This window comes from Cetorhinus maximus, chromosome 38 (assembly GCF_964194155.1).
Source record: "Cetorhinus maximus chromosome 38, sCetMax3.hap1.1, whole genome shotgun sequence".
NCBI classification, from domain to species: Eukaryota; Metazoa; Chordata; class Chondrichthyes; order Lamniformes; family Cetorhinidae; genus Cetorhinus; species Cetorhinus maximus.
The window spans coordinates 4,093,715-4,111,452 of NC_135916.1; the positions used below are offsets into that span (position 1 = coordinate 4,093,715).

Sequence of the window (17,738 nt, forward strand, 5' to 3'; positions counted from 1 at the left end):
GTCATTGTGTCGAAAGTGGGGTGATTGTTTCGAGATTGGGAGTGATTGTATCGAGATTGGGGAGCTTTGATCGAGATTGGGGGTGATTGTATCGAGATTGGTGCGATTTTACCGAGATTGAGCCGATTGTATCGAGATTAGGGTGATTGTATTGAGATTTGGTGAATGTATCGAATTTGGGGTGATTGCATCGAGTTTGGGATGATTGTATCGAGTTTGGGGCGATTGTATCGGGAGTGGGGTAATCGTATCGAGGCCTTGGTTTCAATCTTTCCAATAGGGATTCAGCCCCTGTCACATCGAAAGTGATCAGAGTCATAGATGAAATGGTGTCTGACTGACAAAGATCAAAAACAATCTCCACAATATGTGACAGGGGCGGATAAATCGAGCGTGGTCTCCATAGAGAGAACTAAAAGTAGACCAGGCACGGAACCGTGTCAGGATCTGGGGGTGTAGCTCAGTGGTAGAGCGCACACTTCGCATGTATGAAGTTCCGGGTTCGATCCCCAGCATCTCCATTTCATCTTTTGAATGCAGCCGTGCACAGTTTCTCAACTTTACACACACAGACATGGTAAACTCGCTTCAGATGACAAAAATAGAACCTATTGTTCATTGAGAAAAACATGTGAGACGATAGGCATGACCAAAACAGTACCTGTTGTTGTTCATTGAGGAAAACACGAGAGACTGTCGGCATGGTCAAAACAGTTCCTGCTGTTGTTGTTCATTGAGACAAACATGTGAGACTATAGACATGGCCAAAACAGAATGTGTTGTTGTTGATTGAGATAAACATGAGAGACTATAGACATGGCTAAAACAGGTCCTGCTGTTGTTCATTGAGACAAACATGAGAGACGATAGACGTGGCCAAAGCAGAACCTGCGCTTGTTAATTGAGACAAACATGAGGTCCCACAGCCACACTTTGAGCCATCAGTCTTTTGTCTGCTTGGTGACTCACGATACCCACTCAGAGATCAAGAACTCGTTCAGTAGAGTCCAGGTCCTCAGCTACACGGTTTGTGTGTGTCTGTGGATCCCTCCAGCTCAACGAATAACTCAACAGGAGTATGGTGTCCCATTCTGGGCAGCGCTCTTCACGAAGTATGCGAAGGTGTCAGAAATGTTTATACTGAGGTTATAACTAGAGGCACCGCAGAGAGAAGCGACTTCAGTTCCGTGGACGCAGTGCAGAGTCCGGGTATTTTCGCCCTTCGAAGAGGCAATGTTGAGAGGAGGCTTGATAGATGCGTTCGGAAGCTTGAGGGGTCTAGGCAGAGGCGATGGGGACAAACAATTCCCATTGTTTGAGGTGTAGGGAGGATTTGACTTCCCAGAGCTTATTAGGGATGATTGTATCGAGATTGGGGTTGATTGATTCGAGATTGGGGCGACTGAAATGAAATTTGGGTGATTGTAGCGAAATTTGGGTGATTGTATCGCGATTGGTGTGATTGTCCAAAGATCGGGAGCGATGCTATCGAGATTGGGGATGATCGAATCGCGATTGGGGTCATTGTATCGAAATCGGGGTGATTGTTTCGAGATTGGGAGTGATTGCATCGAGATTGGTGCGATTTTACCGAGATTGGGAGTGATTGTATCGAGATTGGTGCGATTTTACCGAGATTGAGGCGATTATATCGAGATTAGGGTGATTGTATCGAGATTGGTGTGATTCTATCGAATTTGGGGTGATTGTATCGAGTTTGAGGTGAATGTATCGAGGCCTTGGTTTCAATCTTTCCAATTGGGGATTCTGCACCTGTCACTGCAAGGGAAGGGATCAGATCAGAGTCGTAGATGAAACGACGTCTGCATGTGACAAAGATCAAAAACATCTCCACAAAATGTAACAGGGACAGATAATTCGAGTGTGGTCTCCATAGAAAGCGCTAAAAGTAAAACAGGCACGCAAAATAATCGGCGTCTGGGGATGGAACTCGGCGGTAGCGCGCAAGCTTGGCATGTATGATGCCCTGTGTTCAATCCCTGGTGTCGCCGGTATACCTTTTGAATGCAGCCTTGCACAGCTTCTCACCATTACACACACAGACATGGTAATAAACCCTATGCTTCATATGTGCAGAAAGAGATCATTCGCAAACAACCGAATTCAATGAAGGATGCGCCATCTGTCGGAATGGCATCCAAATAGAGCTATTCACAGAACCCAAACAGCACCTGTGGTTGTTCATTGGGACAAGCATGAGGGCCCGCAGCCACACATTCGATCCTTCAGTCTTTTGTGAGCTTGGTAACTCACGACAGTTACAGTTGAAGCACTCGTTCAGCAGATTCCAGGTTCTTTGCTTGACGGTGCCTGGGAGTTTGTGGATCCCTCCAGCTCGGTTAGTAAATCACCCAGAGTATGGTGTCACATTCTAGGCAGCACTCCTTAGGAAGGATACGAAGGCTTCAGGATGGGTTGCACTGAGTTTACAACCAGGGGTGCTCCAGGGACAAGAGACTTCAGTTCTGCGGAGCTTGTGCTGAGTCTGGGGCATTTCCCCCTCGAGGAGGGAATGTTGACAGGGGGTTTGACAGAGGTGTTCAAAATCATAAGGGGCCTAGATAGAGTCAATGGGGAAAACAGCTCCCAGCGTTTGAGATGTCGGGAGGATTTTACATTCATGAATAAACTAGAAGAGATTGTTTCGAGGTTGGGGATGAGTGTATTGAGAATGGTTGTGATTTGTATCGAGATTGCGCCTGACTGTATCGAGATTGGGAGAGATTGTATCGAGATTGTGTTGATTGTATCGAGATTGGGGGTGAATGTATCGAGATTGCGGATGATTGTTTCGAGAATGGGGATGATTGTATCGAGATTGTGTTGATTATATGGAGATCAGGAGTCATGGTCTCACGAATGGGGATGATTGTATCGATATTGGGGGTGATTGTTTCGAGATTGGCGATGATTGCATCGTGATTGGGTTGATTGTATCGAAAAGGAGGATGATTGTGTCGAGTTTGGGCGTAATTCCATCGAAAATAGGGGCTATTATATCGAGATTGCGGGTGGTTTTCACGAGGTGTGGGGACATTGTATTGAGTTTGGGGTTCATTGAATCGAGATTGGGGCTGATTGAATCCAGACTTTGTAGTTTGTATCGAGATTGGGGCGGTTGTATCGAGATTGTGGTTGATTGTATTAAGATTTGTGTAATTATATCGAGGCCTTGGTCTTAATAGAAACCTGGACATGAGTGGGTGGCACCTTCTCTGTGAGTGAAGCCTCCACCTCTCCTTCCCCAGCCACCCAGCGCAGCATGTCATGGCATCAGACTGGCACGTGTAACCACATGGTGCCTTGGTGTGTCCTTTCCGTTCTCTTGCACTAAATCCGTTGGCAATCTCACTGTGTTTCTCCCCTCTCATCCAAAATCCCCCTTCGCCAGCCCTCACCAAATAATCATCAAAGCATTGGCACCTATATAACTTCACTCATGCTCTCTCTCAGCCCCTGCAATGAGTGACTTGTCACCTCCCGTGACTGCATCTCCAATTCCTCGTATTCTCTTTCCTCTGTACTGCCTGCCCGCTTACCCTCCCCCAACCACTCTCTCGATGGGTGTGATTGCATGGATCTTGGGGTTATTTTTATCGAGATTGGGGAGATTGTCATCGAGGTTGGGGGAGATTCTATCGAGCTTGGCGTGATCATATCGAGATTGGGGAGATTGTATGGAGATTGGGGGAGATTGTATCGAGAATGGGGGTGATTGTATCGAGATTGCGGAGAATGTATCAAGGACTTGGTTTTAATGGAAACCCCGACATGGGAGGGTGGCAACTTCCTTGTGAATGAAGCCTCCACCACTCCCTCTCCGATCCACCCAGCCCAGCCAACCATGTCACCAGACTGGCACTTATAAACACATGACACCTGGCTGTGCCCTTTCACTTCTCCCGCACTTCCTCCTTCTTCAGTAACCTCACTGTGGTCCTGCTCTTACATCCAAAATTCGCCTTCCCCAGCCCTCATCAAATTATTGTGAAAGCATTGACACTTAGATATCTTCACTGCTGCTGTCACTTAGCCACTGCAATGTGTGACTTCTCGCCTCCCGTGACTGCATCTTTCATTCTTCGTATTCTCTCTGCTTTGTGGCCGCTCACCCTCCCTGAACCCCCCTCTTGATGTAAAGTTACCAGTCAGTATCGCAGTCACTCTCTTGGCCTTGCTACCTTTGATGTCCTGCTCTTCATTAAATCCATGACTTTCCTCACGCCGGCCACTGTCCGGTACAGCTCCCATCTCAGCTTAACGACAAGAGACACAGAGCTGAAAGGATATAGCGAGTAATTGTTTGAGCTGTCCAATGCCAGGATGCGTCTGGAGCATGCTTAACAATACAAGCTCCCTCTCTCATCGAATTAAAACATTCACTCCTCCAGGATCATACTGGGATACACAGATCGCATCGGACTTCCTTTCCCTAATCCATAACTTGCTCTGAAACTCTTTCACCTTCCTCCACACTCACCCCCAACAAGAAGTGAGAGGAACTTATGGAACTCTTCCTCATCAACTTGGGGCTCTTCAATCATTTCCCTCTTCCAGTACTAACATATTCTGCTATTTTGCTCTCACACAGCACCCACCTTAACTTTGCTATTATCACCTAGTCTGGGTGAATTCTTTGTTGCTTTAATACAATCATTAACACTCGCTTTGTCTTGTGTTCAATGATGACTTTTTCATTCAATTGACACCGCCATTTAACTTATCCCTGACCTCCTTAAGCCCAGGCGTACACACGCCCCTTTTTTTCAACAGCACAGAGCCCATCACATCCTTATCTCTCTCTTCTGTTCGTAAGAAGACTCATATTCGACTCAAAAAAACTAACTGTTTGTCTCTCCACAGATGCTGTCAGCCCTGCTGAGCTTTTCCAGTTCTTTCTGTTTTTATTTCAGTTTCCAAGGACTCAAATTTTTCCTCCCTGTTTCTACCCACCCACATTTCTAAAGGTCTATTAACTCGAAAGTCGAGATTGTTTACAGTGGTTCAGCGGTAAAGCATATACTTTGCACGTTTGAGTTCCTGGGGTCGATCATTAGCATCTCCATGTCGCTAATTTCAAAGCCAAATTCCCGAGGCTCCTTTCAGCCATATCGCATTTCAAAGCAAAAGCAGACGCAACTTATTTCAATGCTCCATGAAACCCCGTCCCCCATCCCCTCGCCCCGCCGGTCTCTGCCCTCCTCCCAGCGCAGTCTGAGATGGTGTTTGTCTGGCACTTATCACAAACTCACACCTTCCACGGAATAAGAGCCATTGGGACTCGAAGCATTAACTCAGTTTCTCTCTCCACAGATGCTCTCAGGCCTGCTGAGTTTTTCCATTATTTCCTGCTGTTATTTCAGTATTCCAGCACCCACAGAATTATGCTTCTATCACAGCTTGCTCTGCCCTTTGACTTCTCTGTGGCTTTCTCCTCCTTTGACAATCTCACCTTGCTCATCCCCTCACTCTTTAAACCCCCATTCTCTACGGTCCACCAAAGTACAATCAAAATCTTCTCACTGACATGTCTTCACTGTGTTCCTCCCTCAGCACCTGCAAGAGAGGCTGCTCACATTCGATGACTCCAACTCAATAACTCGTGCTCACTCTACTCTGAGATCACAACCCTCATATCCACCGCCACCCCCTTAATCTCTCCAAAGATGGAAACACCCCAAACTCATTACCCCATTGACCTTGGCACCTTTGATCTACTGGTCCCTGTTCAAACAATTCCTATATCTCTCCCTGTCTACTCTGCTGGTACAGCACTCGTTTCCACTTAACTCCAAGTGAAAAACGCCTGAAAGTAGATTACAGACATGCGTTTGAGGCCACCAGGTCTGCCTAGGGATTCCTATGATTAATAGACACCCCCTGACTGCCTTTTTCTTATCGAAACCTTTTACTGAACATCGCCCCCTCTCTCTTCCAGCTTCACCTCAAACAACAAGTGCGAGGAGCTCCTAGACTACATGGCACTAAATTTGAGAGCATAACTCCAGCAACTGCGCCCCTCCATTTGCATTTAGCCATTGTTGCTGAGCTATCCTCACTGCCATTGATTGGTTCAGCCTGGGTATTGTGTCACACCAAAGGAATTATCCACCACAGAATCTCCCAGAAGTTGAGGTTGTGGCATGGAGTTGACATTCTGAAGCATTGTATGAAGGACTGCAAATATAATTCCTCCACGCTTAGAAAGGAGTGTCATCCCTGCATATCGCTAATATATATGCATATATATGTATATATATATACGTATATATGCCAAGTTCCTCTTTCTTTATCTAAAATTTGAACCCCCATCATACTCCTCTGCTGCCGACTTGAACTACCTTACATTCCCTCTACTCTGTCCTCAGCAGACTGCTGAACACTCATTTATCCTTCCTGGCTCCCATGTTTTGTGATATTTTTCACAGTTTTCTATTCTGAGACATTGTCCTTCTCTCCTTCAAAGGCGCTTCCAACATCCTACTTTACCCTCTCCCCTTCTGCGCTAAATGAACAGCTGTGAAATCTCCATTCTTTCAAACCAGGGACCCCATCTCCAGTCTCCCCGTTATCTCCACCCACCATGAATGTGCAGAGCCCCTAAAACCACGCCCCCCGCCTCCTCCGCCCCCAAAGCAACGTCCAACATGGCTGAATCTCTACCTTTCAATATTTTCATTGGGCTTCAGCCCCTGTCTCTGCATGGAAAGGGATCAGATCAGAGAATCAGATGAAATGACTTCTACCTGTGACAAAGATCAAAAAATATCTCCACAAAATGTGACAGGGGCCCATAAATGAAGCGTGATCTCCATTTCATCTTTTGAATGCAGCCGTGCACAGTTTCTCACCTTTATACACACAGACATGGTAAACTCGCTTCAGATGACAAAAACAGAACCTGTTGTTGTTCATTGAGAGAAACAGTAGAGACTGGAGACTTGACCAAAACATAACCTGTTGTTGTTCATGAGAAAAACATTAGCGACAATAGTATGACAAAAACAGAACATGTTGTTATTCATTGAGGCAAACATGAGAGACTATAAACATGGCCAAAACGGATCCTGCTGTTGTTCATTGAGAGAATTAGTAGAGACTTTCGACATGACCAAAACAGATCCTGCTGTTGTTGCTCATTGAGAGAAACATGTGAGACTATAGAGATCGCCAAAACAGAACGTGTTGTTGCTCACTTAGATAAACATGGGAGACTATAGACATGGCAAAAGCAGAACCTTTTCATTGAGACAACCATGAGGGCCAACAGCCATACCATACACCTTGAACCGTCAGTCTTTTGACTGCATGGTGATTCACGATACTCACTCAGAGTTCAAGCACTCATTCAATAGAGTGCAGGTCCTTAGCTACACGGTGTCTGTGTGACTGTGGATCCCTCGAGCTCAGCGAGTAACTCAAACAGAGTATGGTGACCAATTCTGGGCAGCACTCTTCCCGAAGAGTGCGAAGGTGTCAGAAATGTTTACACTGAGGTTAAAACCAGATGCACCCCAGAGACAAGCGACTTCAGTTCCGTGGACGCAGTGCAGAGTCCGGGGCTTTTCACCTTCGAAGAGGGAATGTTGAGAGGAGGTTTGATAGACGCGTTCAGAATCATGAGGGGTCTAGGCAGTGGCGATGGGGAGAAACAAGTCCCAGTGTTTGAGGTGTAGGGAGGATTTGACTTCAAAGAGCTTATTAGGGATGATTGTATCGAGATTGGGGTTGATTGATTCGAGATTGGAGCGATTGAAACGAAATTTGGGTGATTGTATCAAAATTTGGGTGATTGTGTCGCGATTGGTATGATTGTACCAAGATTTGGAGCGATGCTATCGAGATTGGGGATGGTCGAATCGTTATTGGGGTCATTGTATCGAAAGTGGGGTGATTGTTTCGGGATTGGAAGTGATTGTATCGAGATGGGGGACCTTTTATCGAGATTGGGGGTGATTGTATAGCGATTGGGGGTGATTGTATCGGGATTGGTGCGATTGTACCGAGATTGAGGCGATTATATCGAGATTAGGGTGATTGTATCGAGATTGGGGTGATTGTATCGAGATTGGGGTGATTGTATCGAGTTTGGGGTGATTGTATCGGGAGGGGGGTAATCGTATCGAGGCCTTGGTTTCAATCTTTCCAATAGGGATTCAGCCCCTGTCACATGGAAAGGGATCAGATCAGAGTCGTAGATGAAATGACGTCTGATTGTGATAAAGATCAAAAAATATCTCCACAAAATGTGACAGGGGCGGATAAATCGAGTGTGGTCGCCATAGAGAGAACTAAAATTATAACAGGCACGGAAATCTTTCGGAATCTGGGGATGTAGCTCAGTGGTAGAGCGCAAGCTTCGCATGTATGAAGTCCTGGGTTCGGTCCCCGGCATCCCCGTTTTAACTTCTGAATGCAGCCATGCACAGTTTCTCACCTTGACACACAGACATGGTAAATTCGCTTCAGATGACAAAAACAGATCCTCTTGTTGTTCATTGAGAGAAACAGTAGAGACTGGAGACTTGACCAAAACAGAACCTGTTGTTGCTCATTGAGAAAGACAATAGCATGACCAAAGCAGAACGTGTTGTTGTTGATTGAGGCAAACATAAGAGACTTTCAACATGGCCAAAACGGATCCTGCTGTTGTTCATTGAGAGAAGTGGCAGAGACTAACGACATCACCAAAACAGAACCAGTTGTTGTTCATTGAGGAAAACACGGGAGACTATCGGCAGGGCCAAAACAGATCCTGCTGTTGTTCTTCATTGAGACAAACATGTGAGACTATAGAGATGGCCAAAACAGAACGTGTTGTTGTTCACTGAGATAAACATGAGAGACTATAGACATGGCCAAAGCAGAACCTGCGGTTGTTCATTGAGACAAACATGAGGTCCCACAGCCACACCATACACCTTGAACAATCAGTCTTTTGTCTGCTTGGTGTCTAACGATACACATTCAGAGTTCAAGCACTCATTCAGTAGAGTGCAGGTCCTCAGCTACACGGTATCTGTGTGACTGTGGATCCCTCCAGCTCAGCGAGTAACTCAAACGGAGTATGGAGACCAATTCTGGAAGGCACTCTTCCCGAAGAATGCGAAGGTGTCAGAAATGTTTACACTGAGGTTATAACCAGAGGCACTCCAGAGACAAGTGACTTCAGTTCCGTGGACGCAGTGCAGAGTCCGGGGCTTTTAGCCTTCGAAGAGTGAATGTTGAGAGGAGGTTTGATAGACGCGTTCAGAAGCATGAGGGGTCTAGGCAGAGGCGATGGGGGGAAACAATTCCCAGTGTTTGAGGTGTAGAGAGGATTTGACTTCAAAGAGCTTATTAGGGATGATTGTATCGGGATTGGGGTTGATTGATTCGAGATTGGGGCGATTGAAACGAAATTTGGGTGATTGAATCGATATTTGGGTGATTGTATCGCGATTGGTGTGATTGTACCAAGATTGTGAGCGATGCTATTGAGATTTGGGGTGGTCGAATCGCGATTGGGGTCATTGTATCGAAAGTGGGGTGACTGTTTCGAGATTGGGGGTAATTGTATCGAGATTGTTGCGATTTTACCGAGATTGAGGCGATTGTATCGAGATTATGGTGAATATATCTAGATTGGGGTGATTGTATCGAGTTTGGGATGATTCTATCGAGTTTGGGATGATTGTCTCGAGTTTGGGGTGATTGTATCGGGAGTGGGGAAATCGTATCGAGGCCTTGGTTTCAGTCTTTCCAATAGGGATTCAGCCCCTGTCACATGGCAAGGGATAAGATCATAGTCGTAGATGAAATGACGTCTGACTGTGACAACGATCAAAAAATATCTCCACAAAATGTGACAGGGGCGGATAAATCGAGCGTGGTCTCCATAGAGAGAACTAAAAGTAGAACAGGCACGGAAAAATTTCGGGGATCTGGGGATGTAGCTCAGTGGTAGAGCGGATGCTTCGCATGTCTGAAGTCCCGGGTTCGACCCCCGGCATCTCCATTTCATCTTTCGAATGCAGCCGTGCGCAGTTTCTCACCGTTACACACACATACATGGTAAACTCGCTTCAGATGACAAAAACAGAACCTGTTGTTGTTCATTGAGTAAAAACATGTGAGACGATAGGCATGAGCAAAACAGAACTTGTTTTTGTTGATTGAGATAAACATGAGAGACTATAGACATGGCTAAAACAGATCCTTCCCTTTAAACTTCAGGGCCGTTCGAGTTGTTAGCAGCACAAGGTAGGGTCCTTTCCACCCTCTCATGCAATTCAGCTGCTGTCTTGCATAGAGGAAAATGAGTACAAATCCAACATTTAGTCCGATTAACTTGCGAGGCTACGCCCTGCATTCATTGAACCGCAGAATTGGTATTCCACTCCCCGCAAGGACCACGCAGGACAGGATCCAAATCAGAGTCAGTATTCTGACGGCTCAGTTAAAGTTCTTGCACAAGCACTTCTGTCCGAGGTCAGCGTCCGCTTGACGTGCGATGCGTGGATCCACAAGGGCGTCCTTCAACCTTTACGGCCATATGGGTGGTGAGCAGGACTTGTAAAGGCCCTTCCCATCGAGGTTCCAAACAGTTTATTCTCCTGAAGGTCTTTACTAGGACTAGGTCCCCGGGCTGGTATTGATGGCAGTCTTCAATGGTGGGCTTTTTCTGAGCTTCTACTACCTGTATATTCAAGCTCTTGAGAGAATTAGTGAGCACTATACAGTATGTAATCATTCCCTCATCCATAGCGTGGATGTCCATTTCCCTAGCAGACAAGGGTGGGGTCACTGGGAGGCGCATAGGACATCCCATTACAACTTCATAAGGAGAGAGGGAGGTGGTACGGTTAGGGTGAGAGTGCATAGCCATGAGCGCCAAGGGTAGAGCTTCAACCCATTTCAAACCAGTTTCTTCACATAATTTAGTTTGTTTTTCAGAATACCATTTTGTCTTTCCACCGCCCCAGTAGACTGGGAGTGGTATGGGCAGGAAAGGTGATGGTTGCATTGTAAGGCCTTCAACAGTTCCTTTATCACTTTAGCAGTAAAATGAACAACAATTTTACAACAACAACAGCATCATTTCGTCAGGTGGGATACGCCTCCACCCATCTCGAGAACAAACATACTTGAACTAAAACATAATTATATTCCATACATTTAGGCATTTGTATAAAGTCCATTTGTAGGTGTACAAATGGGCCCCATGGTTGGTGTCCCGTACCAGCAGTCAGTGTGGGCATCTTGCCTGGGTTATGTCATTGACATAGGTATGACAGGTATTACTAATACAATGCCTATTAGCATATAACTATTCACTATACATTCAACATTCATTCTACATACACGTGTTAAACCCCTGAGCTGGAAACCGGTCAAGTCATGATACCTGTGTCGTGAGAGATTCAATAGATGCCCATTAGTTACCCATGAAGGGACTACTCCTTCTTTAGTCTGTCTTAAGTTTTCTCTTGCTTGTTCCAGTGCCCAAGATCCATAGGTGTTGCAAACATCATTTCTGCTCACTTTGTCTGAAATATTTTTGCCTATTTCAATTAATTTATTGATAGTCTCCGCATGACTTTCGAGCACGGTAGCCTGACATTGGATTAACCAATGATGTCCAACAATGTTGAATATCGTAGCAGCATCATTTATCAGGCTGCGCTTAACGCGGTTCCCTCCCAAGCCTGATCGTATCTCGCCACTGAACTGAACTGCTTCAGTCATCAATTGGCGCGTCAGAGCCTTATAGGGTGCTTCGGTATGGGTTGAGCACCATTGGGGCAGAACGACACTGGATACATTCAAGACTACTGGTACCAGATCATGGTGTACATTATCATACAAAACTTCTGATTAACCAGTACCAAACCATTCGCTGGTCCTGGATGCATAGTCGGACAAGATGGGTCAGTCAGTGTGGTTTGAGGGGCTTCAATTATCTCTACTCAGACTGTGAAAGTAGAGGTGGGAGGTGGCTGGGCAGTGGCTCTTTTGGGCGGACATCCCATGCTGGATCTGAAGCAAACCCGTACTACAATTTGAAAGCACTTGTTCTTCTACTGTTACATTTATCATTCCCCGTTTCGTCGCATTCGGCACTGTGCATGCTGTACCAAAGTTCCTCCTGCGGTGTGGGATGAGCAGTGATGATCCCCGACCTTGTTGCCAGTACTGATAGGCCCACGACCAGGATCGTAGATCTTTGGAGACATTAACATCGGCTCCCGTTCTCTGGGTTACCGCTTGGTCAATTGTCATATATCTTTAACTGTGTGTAATGCCTCCATTTACTTCCCGTTCTCATATCTACAAGTGCGCATGTATCACCTGTCATAATTACCTGGTATGGTCCATTGTTGCTCTTTTGATTTGCCTGTTTCCATATCCTTAATCACCTGTCGGTCTCTGACTTCCTCTCTCCACTCATGTAATTGCCTACTTAATTGAATTGAATTGAATTGAAAAGCGATAAGGTTAAGCGGAATGTGTGTCAAAACGTGGATCCACGAATTAGCCCTGAGAACAACGTTGGTCAGCGTAGAACAAGAAATCGACAGAGAAGCTTGAGTGGGTCTAAAACATTTACAAGTGTTACCATGGATGGTTTAACTTTCAGCAGGGGTTTAGCATTCGCTGGGTCTCGTCGCTAATGTAAATGGGATGTTGAGGGTTTAGCTCATTGGGTTCTTTGAAAAATAGGAGAATGTTTCTAGTTGTGGGCTAGAGCAAAACCAGAGGCAATGAAAATGACAGCCCGCAAGTAAACTAATATTGTATTCTGAATATTCTAAGTTGAAAGATAAACGGAGAAGCATTTGCATTTATATAAAAAATTATTGAACCAATAGCGTCTTCAAAGCACTTTTCAAGTGCCAAGCCATTGATTTTCCAGAGAAGTATCTCCTCAGAAACATCGACATTTATTTACAAGCTGCAACAGCAGCTACATGTTTCCATCAAGCTCCACGACGTGATCAATAACTCCCACTCTAAAGTTCCCCACGTTTAAAGTTGATTCGTTTACACTGTCACATGACACTGTGCAACACAATAAGCCTTAAAGCTACAGTAACTACATTCTTTAAAGTTATCATTACCACAGCAAACAAGGAAATGATAGTTGAAGTTTTCTAATGCAGTAAAAACAGCCGCCATTATGCGCAAATCAGATTGCCACCAACAGAACATTGATAAAGATCTGTTATTTTGTTTCGGTGATGTTGCTGGTGGAGTAAGCGTTGCCCACGAGGCGAGGAATCACTTCCAGACTCTTCTTCGGAACACCGTTCCGCGAGCTTTTTTCACCCAAGAGGCCAACAGATAGTGCCTGGCTTTGAGTCCTAACCTGCAGTGCAGCCCCCCCCACCCCAGGAACTTCATTGGAATGTCAGTATTCATTTTTGTCCTGAAGCCCGGGAGTGGGAATTCATCTCGGAAAGTTTGCTGAGAAATGCTGGGACTGGCCGCCCCAAAAATTTCAAAGTGTGTGAGGGGAGGCTAGGTGAGATATGAGGTATAAGCGAGGTTTGCACTTATTGATTAACATTAAACATAGAAACTAAGAAAATAGTTTCAGGAGTAGGACGTTGGGCCCTTTGTGCATGCTCTGCCCTTCAATATGGCCAAGGCTGATGCTTTATCTCAACGCCATACTCATACTCGCACCCCATACTTCTTGACGACTTTCGCGTCTATAAACCTATTGGTTTCTTACATATTTTCTGTTACCTGGCTCCACAGCCATCTGTGGTAGATAATTCCACATGTTCACCATCCTCTTAGTGAGGGGTTTTCTCCTCTATCCTAAATGACCAATCCGTATACTGAGAGCATGACTCCTTGTTCTAGGCACCCCCTAAACCCTCCCACCCCATCCCTAGCCCAAGGAAAATTCATCTCTTCCTTCCTGCGCAATGGCCTGAGGAGATACCTCCAGGCATAAAAGCTGCCATAGTCTGGTTGGGCCGAATGGCCAAACTGTGCTTTGCATATCCTAAGAAATGTTAAGTCAACCTACTGGAACATGATCTTATGCCATTATATGTATTTTGAGTGTTTAGATGAAGAAAGGCTGGCTTGAATGTGACGGATATGTGGATCTAGTTAATGTTAATCTAATTTTGTCATATTTGTACTGTGATCCACTTGTTCATGCTGTATGTACAGTTAAAGATCAAACCACTTGATAACTCTAGAAGCAAAAACATAGGGATGGGTGAGGCCCACATCTTTCCGTTCATAGACCTTCCTGTACAGTGCAGGTTAACGTGCTACAGAGTGGCCAGTGGTGGGATAGCGCTAGACAAATTCTATGTTGACAGTTTCCATTGTAAAGGTGGGCAGGCAGTGCCAAAAAGTTGCTACAATGGGAAGAGAATGGTAGAAAAGTCTGAGAGAAACTGGAGAACTCCTGCGCTGTGAGGAGCGAATACGGTCAATATATTATTCAAAACATCTAAGTTGATATTTCAGGACCAACTCGTCCGTGGCATAAATTCGTAAGACGATAAAAAAAAACAGCTATGGTTATGAAATGGTTATCAAATATGCAAAGTGATACAGTTAAGGCGACATTGGGAACAAATATCCATTCGCGACTTGTCACACCAAGTTTGCGTTCGTGATATTGGTAACCATAACGAGCCACACAGTGCAAATCTGCTCCCCATTCCCGGGGAAAACCTTGCTCAATCCATGTCCTGTATTAAAGAAGATAATGGGAATGAAAGACAAATATTAGAAGCGTCTTCGGTCCCTGACGAGCAGTCAAAGGCCTCTTTGTGCTGGTTGAAGGTTAGCTGCCTCTACTTCTTGGCACGGAGGGTAAGTTAAAGACGCATCCTCGGGAAAACAGAGCTACCATTGACATCAAACGCATCAGTGAAAGGAAGGAATATTGTCAGTCCTTAAAAAAACAATATCTTCTTTTTAAAATGCTGTTGTTTTATTTAGACGCTGTTCTTATCCAACAAACAAATCCGAAGAGAGAAGATGTAAGTTGCAATAACGGGTGTGTGTCTGTGTGTGAGAAGGGGGTAGTGTGGGTGGTTCAGGTGGGTGAGTGGGGGTTAGGGCGGCGCTTGGGGGTGAGAGTGTGTGGGTGTGTGCGGGTGAGGGGGTGATTTGTATATTCTCTGATGCTCTCCTCTTTATTTTGCCCACTCAGACTCGTGGACGGATGTGAGCAACATTTTCCCTGCTTTTACCCACTGAGTCCCCATTTCTCATTTTTCATATCATAACCCTCTTGTTCGTTCGTAAATCATGATTCGTAGAAATGTTCTTCCGATCACGATTTTAGCACGTTTAAAATTTCCACCGAAATGCATGCGGGTAAGGGAATCCAATTGGGTCAATTTTTGTCTCAGTGAATTGAACAGACAAACCTAAGTAGCACATGAAACTTCGAAACTGAAATGAGGAATTGCTCCCTCTGCAGTGCATGAAGTGAATTGAAAGTTTAGATGACGTTATTGCATCTGCACATGTTAATGCACCCCGAATCACAGAATCAGAGAATCGCACAGTGCAGGAGAGGCCCTTCGCCCATAGAATCTGCATCGCCACGTGAGAAAGACCTGACCTACCTGTCTAACCCCCATTTGCCAGCACTTGGCCCATAGTCTTGAATGTTATGACGTGCCAAGTGCTCATCCAGGTACTTTTTAAAGGCTGTGAGGCAACCGGCCTCCACCACCCTCCCAGGCAGCGCATTCCATACCTTCACCACCCTCTGGGTAAAAAAAGCTTTACCTCACATCCACCCTGAACCTCCTGCCCGTCACCTTGAAATGATGTCCCCTTGTGGGTGACCCTTCAGGGGAACAGCTACTCCCTATCCAACCTGCACATGCACCTCATAATCATTTACGCCTCTATCAGGTCGCCCCTCAGTCTCCTCTGCTCCAACGAAAATAACCCAGGCCTATGCAACCTCTCTTCATAACTAAAATGCTTCATCCCAGGCAACATCCTGGTGAATCTCATCTGCACCCTCTACAGTGCAGTAACGTCATTCCTAAAATGGTGAGCAGAACTGCACACTGTATGCCAGGTGTGGCATCAAAAAGGTTCTATGCAACTCCAACATGACCCCTCTACTTTTGTAATTTGTGCCTCGCTTGTTAAAGGCAAGTTTCCCATAGGACTTTTTCACCACCTCACTCACATGCCCCTCCGCCATAAGAGAACTATGGACACAAACGCCAATGTCCCTTTGCTCCTCAGAACTTCCTAGTGTCATGCCGTTCATTGAATACTCCCTTGTCAAATTAATCCTTCCAAAGTGCATCACCTCACACTTTTCAGGGTTAAATTACATCTGCCACTTATCTGCCCATTTAACCATCCCGTCTCTATCTTCCCGTTGCCCAAGACACTCAACCTCACTGTTAACCAAACGGCCAATCTTTGCGTCATCCGCAAACTTACTAATACTACGTCCCACGTAGTCACATATGTCCTTCATATAAATGACGAATGACTGAACCGGATATTGGCACTATACTGCAGTTTCTGTTACATTTTTGGTTTGTGCGTGCAATACTATAAACATTATTATTCAAACAAGGCATATTTCTATTTCCCAGACTGAACAACTGTGAAATTACAATGTCCTACACTGGACATTATTTTATCCAATTCTTTCCACACATGTTTAGATGATTTGTTGATAAACACTGTAAAAATTACCTCGGGGTGAAATGGTAGCTATAGAGGACATTGGTGAGGCGATGATTGTGTAGTTCTCCTTTCTTAAGATGGGACGTTGTTGCATTGGGAGCACTTCATAGAAGGTTCAGTTGGCTGATCCCTGAAATGAGGATGTTATCAGATGATGGAAGGATGTCAATTTGCACATTTAGCTTCAGACAATGAGAGATGAACAAATTGAAACCTATAAGATTCTAAGGGGTAGAGAACGGTGGATACTCAGCATATTATTCAGCTCCTGTATGAAACTCGACCTGAGGAGGGGGCAGGGTTTAAAAATAAAGGGTCCCCCATTTAAACCGTAGATCAGGAGGAACCTCTTCTCTCAGAGCGTTTTTTGTATTTGGAATTATCTCCCGCAGAGAGCAGTGGTGGTTGCTTCATTGATATATTGAAGGCTCAGTTAGTAAGAACTTTGATTGACAAGGGAGTCAATGGCTATGGAGAGCGGTGGGGGCAGGAAACTGGAGTTAAGGACCAAATCAGATCAGCCATGACCTTGCCCAATGGCGGAGCGGGATCGAGGTGTTGCATGGCCAACTTAAGATCCTATTCCTTGTTTTGATATATTCTTCTGGTGATCAGAATCCGGGCGACAAATGTATATCCGCTGGATTCCCGTCCCCTTTGAAGCCAGTGGAACTTTGGATGATGGTCACGTAACGCTTGCGTTTACATAGAAAATTCCTCACTTCTTCGGAATCTCCTGTTTCCATACCATTGATGGCGAGTCCCGTTTTGTTAGTTCGAAAAGAGTTACTTCTATGCTAATAGCTTCACTGGCAAAGGTAACAGTGAACAGACCGTCAATACCCTTTAGCATTGAGGTCTGTTCACCATTAGGAACTGTTTACAGGACCAGCCCCGCTGTTGAGTTTGCTTGCATGTTCCTGCCACGCTTCATCCGCTGACAGAATTTCCTGAACATTTATGAGAATTTAAGGCGGCTGCTTGAATTTCTGACCCACTGCACCATTCATTTCATTGTCAGCGTCAGCGAG

At 45.3% G+C, this 17,738-nt stretch overlaps 1 non-coding gene across 1 annotated transcript; it reads left to right on the forward strand.

Moving 5' to 3' along the window:
- Positions 1 to 8,349: 8,349 nt before the first annotated feature.
- On the forward strand, positions 8,350 to 8,421 carry trnaa-cgc (transfer RNA alanine (anticodon CGC)). The gene has a single exon. It is a non-coding gene; the product is annotated as a tRNA-Ala (tRNA).
- Positions 8,422 to 17,738: the final 9,317 nt, after the last annotated feature.